The 13,056-nt window shown below is 30.1% G+C and overlaps 1 protein-coding gene across 5 annotated transcripts in view; it reads right to left on the reverse strand.

Annotated features, from left to right (window-relative positions):
* The window catches only part of Scp2 (Sarcoplasmic calcium-binding protein 2), an 869,372-nt gene that overhangs the window by 283,990 nt on the left and 572,326 nt on the right, over nt 1–13,056 (reverse strand). For 2 of the 5 annotated variants that reach the window (XM_075376001.1, XM_075376002.1), the window contains one exon: nt 8,430–8,483. The exons of the other annotated variants lie outside the window; for them this stretch is intronic. The gene's annotated coding sequence lies outside the window, so the exon portion shown is untranslated. The remainder of the gene's footprint in view (nt 1–8,429; nt 8,484–13,056) is intronic. 5 annotated transcript variants of the gene reach the window in all.

Below are 13,056 nucleotides of genomic sequence, written 5' to 3' on the forward strand. Positions count from 1 at the left end.
TAAAAAGAGAGTTGCGGTTTCTCTCTGATCATGGGATGAAGAACGTATGCTTACGTGAGATCCTTACGGAATACTATATGCGCAGTGTGAAATGACTAGTGCTGATGTTTTTAAACATCACCACTAATTAATATTTATTATCCATTTATTATTCTTGTTCTAGCTTGTGTTTGTTAGAGATATTCTGTGACCATTAAAGGAAAAATTTTAAATTTATATACTTCCTGAAGTATGAGATAAAAATATTGCCTCAATTTTTAATTAAGTTACTGTTTTCCTTCAAATTTAAATTTAAAATAACCACATGAATTAATTTGATCCAAGAAATTCTTCATTGTACTGTGGTAACTAAACTGATGTATTTTTTCAAAGCCTGTCACCAGACATGAATGAATTAAGTTGATTTTAATTTACAGTTTATTTTTTAATTATTGATATGATTAATAAAGACGAAAAAATGTGCTAAATCATTTAACTGGTTTGTAGTTTGCAAATCAGATAGCGAAAAATTATTTAATTTTTAAAACAGGCTTATATACAAAGAAACTATCTCAAATTCAGGCACAAAGACATAACTGATAACATACATCTTATCAATATGAAGAAAAAATTCGATTGGGATAATTATCGTTGATAATAAAACGAAATTGAAACCAAAAACATCTATTTCTTTCCTCTTTTTTAGTGTGCTGGCATAAATTAATTTTTATACTAACAATTGCTGCGAAATCATCAGACACTTATTATCTTGTCGTGTTATTTAAAATCAATGCAGCTTAGTTAGAACATAAATAATATCAAATATTTCACGTTGAAGAAAAGGTGTAAACCCCTCAATAAATTTATTAATGAATTGTAAGTGGTATATGATACTGAAAACGTTATAAAACCCGCGATTGCATTTGACATCTTGACGAAGTAAATATAACACAATAAAGCAGTGTATTGCAAATAGCATCTGATGCCTTGAAGGAATCTATATAAAACCCGCAATAAAGTAACGTATTGCAAGTGTTATCTGACGCCTTGGAGAATAAATTATGAAATCAATATTCAATTTTATTTATGGTTGAGTTTAATTCTTTAACTCAAAAATGAATATAAATTAAATTTATACAAAAGTAGTATAAATTGAAACTAACCCGCTGAAAGGGGCAATTATATTATATTTTTAGTTACATAAATTACTGATTATAATTAAAAAACAAACCGTAGTAATTATGGGTTTGAATTTTGAAAGGGACAAATTAATTTAACACGGTGTGTTTTTTGTTTTATTTAACTTTTATGTATTATAAATAAATCTTACTACAATTTTAAAATTTAAATAAAAATTTTAATTAAACTAGAAATAATTATTGTAGACAATATTTCCTTCAGTTTCGTACGACAATTGTTTAATTTTGCAAACAATTTCAGCCGCTATTGAAATTGGGAAGTATCGCAGTAAAACTGGGAAGTATCGCAGTAAAGCCATAGTAAAATAAAAAAGAGACCATCCTTATTTATTTATTCTTCTTGAGATAACAGGACTACATCCAATTAGTTTCTCTATATATATGTGGGCATTATATTTTATACTAAATGACCCGGCGATGCTTCTCTATTGCCAAAATGTTTACCACAGTTCAAACCTCATCAATCTCGCTAATATATAAATCACAAAAAAAAACTGTGAAAATAAATAACCTCAAACTTCTTTTACTAAATTAAATGTTGTATATATCGAGAGATATCATCTATATCGATTGTCATTGTCTACATCCATCGTTGTCTTAGTCAATACCAAATTTCTCAGATATTTATTTAATTTAAATATTAAATTATTATAAGATTAAATATTATGGAACTAATACCATGTAAACACTCATGTAACATGTCTAACACATTTAAACCCTATTTTTTGTCCCGCGACAAAAAATAATAGATTGTGAAATTTTCAAGTTAATAGGTTAAGCAGCTAATGAGTTATTAGGGCGCACGCAAAATGAAGATTGTCTTTTATATAACTTCATATATATATATATATATATATATATATATATAAAAGGCAGAAAATTTATGTTGTAATTAAGTAACTGTTTTCATGTCCTCCATTTTACGTTTAATTAGATTAAATATTAATTATTTTTATTTATTTTTAATTCTAGTATTGTAAATTAGTATCAAATTAAGTAACAAATTTCTACAATAATAGACCTAACAATAAACATAAAATTACAAGATAAATTTTCTCCCATAACTCAACTATTTTTTAACCGATTTAAAAAAGTAAAATGTCATTTTGTTCAAAATAAAAGACTTAATATTTTAGCAAATAACATAATTTTTGATAAAACTAATATTTATGGTGATATAAAGGATTGAAAAATAAACGTGGCCGCCATTTTGCAATTTGGAAAGGTATTTAAGGCTTGATTTTTTGCTAATTTTAAAACTTTATTACCAAGACGCTTACCAAATATTAATATGATTCGTCTATCCGAACTGGAGATATAAATTATTATATAGAAATAACAACATGTCCATTGAAGTCCGACCGGGCATTTCCTCAGCGGCAGTTGGGTCCCCACTACAGCGTGGCAGTGGTGGCCCCCAGAGCCGCGCATTACCGGGTCGGCGTCGGTCGTCCTTCGCCGGCGCGGCCGAGGCGATTCTTCCCGAACGATCCCACGCTAGACCGGCTCCTGCGGCCGAGTCCGCCGGCCAGACCGATTGAAGCCCGGCGAGCTGGAGCTGGAGCGGGAAGGTAGCGTCCGCATCCAGCGACTCCCTCGGCGGGTCGGCCAGGCCTGCTGCTCCGGCGGGGATGTTGGCATCCGCCGGGAGGTCCCACGTTGAGCCGGCCAGGAAACTACTTCTGTCTTCTTCCATCATATTCTTCTTCTTGGTCTTCTCCGGGTGGTGGTCGACGATAAATTGCCAATTCACACTCGTGCATGCTATTTTATAGGAGCCTGTGAGTGGGAGGGCTACAGCGCCGTTATGGTTAGGGAACTGCGCGGTGGGAGTGATGCTTGTATGGGCGCGTCCGTATACTGTGCGCTTGCTCACATCGTTGCTACCGTTATCGCCCGCCGATATTAAATTAGGCATATGTGGTAACAATATATATTACATTGTATGGGGTAAAACTAATAATTATTTTCATCTTAGGTACGCGATCAAAAATGATTGGAGATCGCTGGTCTAGACGAAAGTAAAATCATTTAAACCTCTTAAGAGATCAAGAGATTGCTTGTTGGTTTGATGTATGTGCTCACATTTTTATCTTAGCTGTTATTGGCGCAGAGCGGACCACATGGGCAACTGCGCGTAGCGCACCAACGATTCATTCTTTCGAACGATTTATAATTCTTTATATGAACAATTTATTTAAAATTATATTTGTCTTTCGGGAATAAAAAAGGAAAAGATTGGGGTTAGAGCTATGTTACAAAATCACAACTCATGAAACAGCAAAAAATATTCAATATTTTGTTGTAAAAGTTTTTGTTGTTAGTATGTTAAATTCATGAACGTTATTTAGGTCATAGATGGCAAAAAGAATTGACGAAATCATGCGTAATGAAATATAAACCATGTAACATTTTTGCGGCTGGCAATAGGCTCGCCTTTTTTGTTAGCGAATATTAATAAATTAATATTTTCAAATAAGTATATTCATTAATAATTTATGTTAAAATCATACCTAATATGTATGCCGATAATATAAATATTTTTTAACTATTATTATTATTTATTTTAAATGCCTAAGGATAGTAGGTATATTAAAAGAGATAACTCCAACTACTGAAAGTGGCATAACGATCTCTTGCTTATCAAGCACTAATCTGAACTGGAAAAGCCTTCCAGCTATTCAGTAAAAATCATATTTTACTCAAAGTATTGAGTAAAATGTTAATTTTTACAAAAAAAATGTATAATTTATATGAAATAATGAATCTAATTATTTTGTATAACATATTATAGAGACTAATTCATACTTTTCCTTGTCATATTTAAACAGCGACAATTGACAGGATCTTATTTAAATGTAATTTTATTTATATACTTATAGTTTTTGTTTGTACATTAATATTTATAGCAAGGAGAAAGATATTTGTTAAGAATAAATATAGTAGTGAATTATAAAGATAAAAAACCCATTAGGGTATAAAATATTCCTGAATTATCGTTATATCATAATTAAAAAAGAGCTATAATATTAATCATGGTTACATGCCAATTATTCCTTAAGAGTTAAGAAATATTAGTATGAAAAAAACCATTAAAAAGGTAGTATATATTTTAACTGGCTGGTAAAAATAATCAAGTGTTATGTTTTTTACATCAGTTAAATTACCCTTTATTTTGGAATTATCATTTTCAAATTTGAATACAAGTTTTAAAAAAAAAAAATATTAATACGAATTGTTTATTACTGTTTCGATGACATTTCATTTAAGAGATTTTAAAATCGACTTACAAAATTCTGTAGTTATACAGAGTATATCGCTAAGGTTCCCAGGGACTTTCATAACATATTCTACTCGCGAAAGTAATGGAAAAGATTCATATAAATATATATCCTTAAATGCTTCGTTTGGAAGTTACGGATAGTGAAAGATTTCGATAGGACTTCAGCTACCCCAAAAAATGGGGTCGTACTGAAATTTTGAGGATTTTAATTAGGGAGCAGAATCAGTGTTTTCTTATGTTTTTGAAGGATTTTACATAGAAAGAATTATAATTATAGAGTGCACTCATATTCAAGAGTTAATAACAATGATTGTTATTTAGATTTATCGATTTTTTTTCATCTACAAAACGAAGAATGTGGTTAAGTGCATAAAAGCCGTTTATGTCTAAAATAATATGTAAAAACTAAGAGTGCGATAGTTATTATTTTTTCAAGCTACCCCAGTTTAAAAAAATGGTCTCGATCCGTCCAAAATTCACGGAGATGAGCAATTTTTTTGCACTCCGCCGATTTGAAGTTACGAATTCAGCTTTATTCGTGCGCGATTGCCGCGAACCGCTTCCCCCTCCATGACTACCGCGGGTGCACGGTTTATTTTCGCTCATTATTTCGAAGAAGTTAAAAAAAGTTTTACGTTAATTCTTGGTGTAAAACTTATCACTATTTGAAAGTACAAGTCGTGAAGAATAGACTTCACTTGAAATGGACAGGAAAAAGTTCTTAAAAACTAAAATAATTACAATTGCCTGCAGAGCCTTTTTATAAAAAAATTACAGTATCTCAGCAACGAACGAACCAATTTCCTTGAGTAACCACTCATTGAATTAGAAATTCCAAGAGCTAACTTTTAAAATAATGAAAATAGTAAAAAAGTTATTTTTGCAATAAATATTGGCTTTGCAAAAAACGGCCGTTTTAAACGGGGTTTCGGCTTTTTTACAGTAACTGATTAACAAATTTTAACGTTTAAGGGCTTACATTAATGATAATTTATATATCCCAACCCCGTAGGAGAAGATACCTGCCTTGTGGTGCTTCCGGTTGCCACACCACCCTTCCGTTCATAGTCCTGAAGGGCTTTAATGGGAATCGTCTTTTGCCCTCTAACTTTTAGTAATAAGCTCGGTAGACAGTTACATCAAAGATTTAAAAATTCAGCTTTTGCTTTTGCTGCAGGCCTCATCCGGACATCTTGAATGTCCTACATCGTTGCCCTCTGAACTAGTTAACCGTCTTCACGGAAGCACGAACCCCGCGCATAGTTCTACATTTTATAGCGCCAATTCGTGTGTAAATGTCTCATTAATTCCAGGCAAATGAATAATAACATACCACTAAAAATTTTGTTCGCAACAACGAAATTTATTTCTAGTTCCCTTAGAGAACTCAACTTTAGATCATATCCCTGACTTGGTTTCATTACGGACGCCGTTCTGGTCTACCAGGGAGAGGCAGACAGACCTCCTACTCCCATTCAGCTCCATCACAGAGTCCCGCGTGACATTACACTTACTGCCATCGTCGAGATGCCGCTACACCTCACGGCTGCGTGGTTATCCATAGACTCGGCAGTGCAATCGTCGTTCCGCCGACAGCTAACATTTCAATAATAATCACCAATACTTTACTGACTAACTGTGGCTCGATGCCAACACACCTACCTCCAGCCAATCAACTGTCCAGGCGGTTCCTAGCCAGTCGGGGTGGTACTCTACTTATATCCCTTCAGTCGTTCTGCTTAGAGCGAGGAAACGGAAGAAGCCAGCCACGATAGTCCATTCTCTGCGAGTCTTCCAGTCGGCTCGCAGATCAGGAAAGGCATTTACTCTCTCGAGCTCCCTAACAACTCTGTTACGTTCAGCCTCGTTCCGGGGACAAACAAAAAGGACATGGTCCGCAGTATCATCGACTCTACAGTCCGGGCACAAGCTTGAATCAGTCGAACTAAACCTAGCCAAACTAGTCCTAAAAGCACCATGTCCTGAAAGGAATTGAGTTGTGTATAGATTAGGGGAGACCCACCTAATTGCTTGCTGCTCCCTAACATTTGGAAATATGCCATGCGTGTATCGACCAGTAGAAAAACCGTTCCACCTACCTTGCCAAGAGCCAAAACCTTAGTCTTTTAATTTCTCGCATACGACCAAAAGTAAAGAAGGCCTCCCTTCTTAGAAATATACCGCTTGCTACGTTCCGTAACTAAAATATCAATGGGCTTTATGCCGGCGATCACAGAGACTGCCTCTCTCGAGACAAGTTCTGTAGCCTCTGACAACAGTTAACAATAGAAAACGCTGGGTTCGCAATAAAATGTTCCTATAATATTGGAACTCTAAACGATGAGCCCAGACGGCGTTGCGTACAACATTACAGCCTCACAGACACCTTTGTAAAGAATACGTATGGTACGATAAATCAACCCCCAATTGGAAAGGATTACTATACGAACACCAAAGAAGGCATCTATAGCCTTCCTTGGGACAAATTGAAGGTACAAATGCCTACAAGTTTTTTCAGAACTTTTTCACCTAAGAAGTTTACCGTGGCCTACAAAACTGAAAAACCGATTTTCACCACCTTTGAACGGCCGCCATTTATTCAGTTAGAGAAAATTTTGTCCAGTCGCGTATAAACAAATTTTATTTACTCTAATCTTCAATCTCATGTACTTCCATAAAGTCTACTAATTTTTTAGCAAGAAAGTACCTATTAACTGGACTACAGGTTTTGAGAAATCTGAGGTGAACACCAATTAATTGGGGTAAAAAAAACATTTTTTTTTTTTTTGACGTCCAATAGATTTCTAATAAACAAATAAAACTTTTAAAACTTTTCTCGGGTTCAATTTGTATGAATTTTTTTTATAGCTTTAACAAATCATTCTACAATAAATTTTTATAAATATTTTTTGTAGTAATAAATTCTTAGACTTTTTTTTTTGAAAGATTTTCGGTTCGATTCCTGTTCATACTTGACTTTTTATTAACGCTAAAATAATCCATTTCATATTCCTAGGTACAGGATTTAAGTTATGCAATGAATAACATAATATTAAATTCTAGTCACTGTTCAACTTTATCATTGTGAGAGGGGAAATTTTTGATTTTTTGGAAGAAAATTGTTAATATGTTTTTTTATTTTAATCACAATAATTGTCATATTTTAAATATTACTCAAGATAAATTAAACTTAATACTATTTTTAAAAAAAGAAGAAATTTAAGTAATTTTATAAAAAATAACAAAAGAGTGTTATTTATTTATTCAAACTACAACAAAAATAAAAAAATAAAGGAAATTGATTTTGTTGTAGTTTTTCTTTTTTTCAGTAGTTTAACATACATTATTGAATAGAAAAACAGAAGAAAAAGATTTTTAATAGCGTAATTTTTAAAACTATCTCAAAATGTTTACTAAAATTATTATGATTTATTTTTGTTTTAATCATTCTTTTCATGTCTAAAATAGTTTATATGTATACATAATTTTAATTATTTTATTAATATGACAAAACTATTTTCATACAGTTAATAAATTAATACAGGATAAAATAACTACAGTAGGGGAATCTGAGATGCAAGCATATGAAGTGGAAGTTACAGTAGGAAATGTAAAGAAATTCTGCTATCAGTAAAATAAAACATAACCAGATTTTTTAAGTGCAAACTATTTCATAAAAAATCTATTCAGTTAAAAAGAAATATATATGTGTACTAGGCTACATTTCTTCTTAACAATTTAATAAATTCAAACACAAATGTGGATAAAGCATATAAAACTAACAGTAATAAAGCACATATTCTGATACTGTATGAAGTAGAAGTGATATGAAAATTATGGGCTTTTAAGTGGGAGATGGTTTACCGAAAAATTACTATAAATACTGTATAATTATATCAGTCTTAATTTATACTAAAAAAATAAAAATATATCTTAATTAAAAAAAAAAAATACATATATATATTTACCAAAGTAGAAGGAAAATGATTTATGAATACGTTGGATGTAATTTATCTCCGTACCTGAAAACAAGATAAAACATACATTAATGAAAAAATTCAATTGATTTGAAAATAAAGTACTTTTAAAGTAATTTTTACTTTCTTGGTATTGTAGTTCTAGAAGCTATGCTGCGGGAAAAAAAAGTAGTATAAATCAAAAAATGGGGTTTAGTTTTTAAGGATTTCGTGAAGTTTCATGACCCAGAGATCCAAAAAAACAGGAATAAAGTAGGGGTAATCTTTATATATACGTAAGAATGTGTATTGGCGTGTTTGAAATTTAATAAATTTTGACTGGATAACGATTTTGATGAAGTTTGGAACAGAAATTCAATTATATAGGGAAATTTGTTGATAAAGAGTTTGGAGTGAATATCACCAAGGAACTAAATAGTTTTTTTGGGGAATAATTTTCCCAAAATTTTTCAAACATAACCTCACTTTATATTAAGCTTATTACATGCATACAAGCTTATCTTACCATTAAAAAAAGGGTTGGCTCAAATTTTTTCCCTTCGAAAAAAGCTATTTTTTTATTTAATTCGTATTTTTTTAACCGAATTTTTTTGTCTTCCTAAGCATGACTCCAAAAAAAAACTTTGGGGGAAATATTACGAATGGGGTATCCGATCAAAGTAAAAGAAAATCGATTTTTTAAATTTTTATCTTATATCATTGTTTTTTCATTATATGAAAATAAATAACCAATTGCAGAAAGTATAACAACTTTAAGTAGCAACAACCTTCAAATATTATTAGCATATGGTTAAGGTTGATAGTTATAAATTTTCACTGGTTGCGAATCAAACCCGGGATATTCGGTGTAGAAGCATGCTACCATTTATAACATAGAAGAGTTTAAATTATTATTTTTTTATAAGAAACGTAATATCATTTCTATAAATTCAAAGCAAAATGTGCACTGTGAGACAACCTTCTTCAAAGAAATTTTATTTATAAATTAGTGGAACAAATTTCAACACCTTTATTGGAAATCTTGTTAAAAAAAATTTAAAAAAACCGTTAAAAAATAAGCAATTATATATACCTTGTGTTTTATATTTTAACCGTAAATTATTATTTTTAACAAACTAATTAAAAATAAACGGAACAAATAAATTAATATAAATATATTCGAAAGTCAATTCTAAAAAAATCTGACCACAAAGTTTTTCTTTTCAAAGTTTTTCAAACATAATTTATGGAATTAATGAATACGTTTAATATTACTTAATTAAATAAATTAAAATAATACTCAAAAAGAAATAGCAAATATAGAATATTAATGGTATAGATGTAATCAATTGGTAGATTAAACTTTAGCTAATGTGGTAAACAGTGAAGGTAAAAATTCAATAATGCTGATTTCGTAGGCAGATGTACTTTAGTTCATTCATTTACAATGACGTAATTTTTATTAAAATGAGATAAAAATATATTGTCTAATAATTCGCATGCGCGCGCACTTGTATGAATAAATGCATGAATTATGAATTTAATTTGAATTCTCTAAAACAAAAGCACTCCCTGAAAAAAATGGATGAAATGATATAAACATGAAATAGGATGTAATATATGAGAGGATTAGAGTAAAACCCAATTAAAAACAATACAGGTAGTGGATATGAAATTCAAAATCATATGCTTTAAACTGTTAAGTTCTATATTAAATAGAACTATGAAAACATTAAAATACCTAAGAATACTGTACAGTACAACACAATAAATTCATGTCACATTCAGTATTTAAAAAAATAATCTCTCTAAAAAAAAGTAATTCTCTATAAATTACGGTTTTATTTTCATTTAAAATTAATACAAAAGATGATTAAACATTTAAAAAATAGATTATACTCCAGTTAAATGTACAGCAAGATTATTTCTTATATTAAAAAAACTTTCCTTGTAAACAAACTATAATAAATTTCAACGTGTAGTTTACAAGCTTATTCCTTCGTATTAAAAAAATAATTTATAAAAAAACTTTTAAAAACCACTCGTAAATGCACTAAAAAGTGGAAAATAAAAAAAAAACCACTTAAATTAAACGCATTAAAAGGTAAAAAATAATTTTAGGATGATATTTCAGATTGGATTTGACAACAATCTTTGATGGTGATATGTAAGATTATATGAAAGTCATAGCTTCAAATTAAAAATTGATGTTTTTTCGAAAATGTTTTTTCGAATAAAGCTATTAGTGAAATAAAATTTTATGTACTTTTCATTTTAATTCAAAATTTTTTACAGAGGTTAATAATTAATAATAAATGAATATATTTAAATTTAAAAAAAAATATATGTATATGAAATCAAATTCGAGCCAATGTATGCATAGTTACGGATCCGACACGTTCTCACTTACACCACATAACTACTTCAGCGACGTGAAAGAAAACTAATATATAAACTAATATAAAATGCTGATACGGACACCAAAAAAAAACGTGATGCATGTGATGCATGTCCACCACATGAAAGAATTTAATTCTGAACAAAATGATGTAAGATAAGTTGAATAAAACAAACAAGTGTTAGAAAAATTTGAATTTTATTTAGAATAGGTATGTTACTACATTAGTCAGAAAAGTAGTTTGTATATACACATTGAATACTGTTAAATCCGTAGTTCGTAGGTTAACTTCCTGTTACTCATGTCATATGGAATACGCAACAAGGTTTAATATTTTTCACCCAATGGGCTTTTTAACTCAAATCAAAGCTCAGGCTACACTCATCACGCGCGACTGAAGGAGGCACGTATTAAACAGCCCTTTCCGCATTAATTGGACTCTACAAAGATTTTTACCGATGGTAGATTTGGTCCAGAGCCAACGTAGGTTATGGGAGCGCCTAATCTTTCTTTGGTGGTGTAGTCAACTAGGTTTAATCGATTCACTAAGTGATGCAGAACCACTTCGTCATTGAATGACCAACTATCTTTACTCGACAGGAATTTGGAGCACTTTTACTTTTGTTACGTAGTCACCGAGAAGATCTACAAATATAAGACCTACACTTTCAGAACCTAAAATTGAGATAAAGAATAAGAAAAACGATTAAAATAGAATGACATAACGATAGAAAAAATCTGATGTGACAACACATGTCTTTCTTGTACGCCTATTAATTACATATACACATTTTTTCAAAATGAAAAGTACATAAAATTTTATTTCATTAATAACTTCTGCTATTTTTTTAAATTATTATTTAATGTAATTTTTTTTTACAATCATGTGCTATAACTAATAAATCTATATATTTAAATTTAAAAAAAAATAAATTTAAAATTAAAAAAAATAAATGAAGACGAATTCGAACCGATATGTCTTCCCATTGTAAGATCCAAATATTTAATTAATTAAAATTTTACTTAGCTGTAACTCTGGAACCAATGTAAATAAGTACGACATGATATATCGTTGAAAATCTCTCAATGAGGGCTTATTACTGAAGTTAAGAAAAAGTCCAAAATCCAATTTCTTTTTTATTTTTGACTTTTTTGGACACTTTTGATCAAGTGGATTGTAATCAAAAGGGGAAGTGCATAACTCGATGTTACAACAGTCCTAAATTCAAAATTTCAACATCCTACGGCTAATCGTTTTTGATTTATGCGAGATACAGACGTACGTACAGATGTCACGCTGACGTCGAAATGCATTCAGGGATGTTCAGAATAGATATTTCTGTTGAAATCTGTAAATCGAAAATTTTCTTGATTACAATACTTCCTTTACTTCGTACAAAAAAGTAAAAACTGAAAGGTGAGACTAAAATTCCCAATAAAATAATAAATTCAATATTTCCTTTATTCAGTGAATGTCCATCTGGCCAAAACATTTCGGGGTACACTAGGAAGTTATTTTTCAATGGACGCAGCACTTTACTGGTCAACGATTTTATGTTAAATAGTTTAGATGTTTGCTGTAACAAATAAAACTTTCGAGTAATTCTAATACAAATTCAAATTTTAGACATGTAAATTGTGTTTTAAAAAAATAAAACAAAAGATAACGAAATATAAGAAACTATACTGGAAAATATGATATTGGAGCTAACATTTTTACAAAAAAAAAAAAAAAAAAAAAAAAAAAAACCCAAAATGGAATATATGAATATTTGATTAAAACATTGCATGCATAGTTTTCTTTTATCATATAACAGAAAAAAAAACAAAATATCATTGCAAAGCATATGACTAGATGTATGAAATTTCATATGCAGTAAACAAAATCAGAACGTTGATGAAATTGTTTTTTTATTTTTGAACTACTAAATTTATTGCAGGTTATAGAAAAAAACAGAAGATTTTTGTAAAATACATTTCATTACAAATTTTTATTTCTGCTTTCAACTCAAGCAAATTATCCTGAGTTCAACATATATGGTTAATTTACCAGCAAATACGTAAAAATATTCGCATATCTTTTCATACTCTCCTCTAAATAATAAAATTATACTTTAGAGAAGCGTAAAATAAATGATAGTCATAATTGATTTAAATTTCTGAAATATACTTTTAAATTAAATTTTAAAAGTTACATCTTGAAAATATAGAAAAATTAACTAATTCCCTAAAATAAAATTT

The sequence above is a fragment of the Lycorma delicatula genome, chromosome 9, assembly GCF_047948215.1.
Source record: "Lycorma delicatula isolate Av1 chromosome 9, ASM4794821v1, whole genome shotgun sequence".
NCBI lineage: Eukaryota > Metazoa > Arthropoda > Insecta > Hemiptera > Fulgoridae > Lycorma > Lycorma delicatula.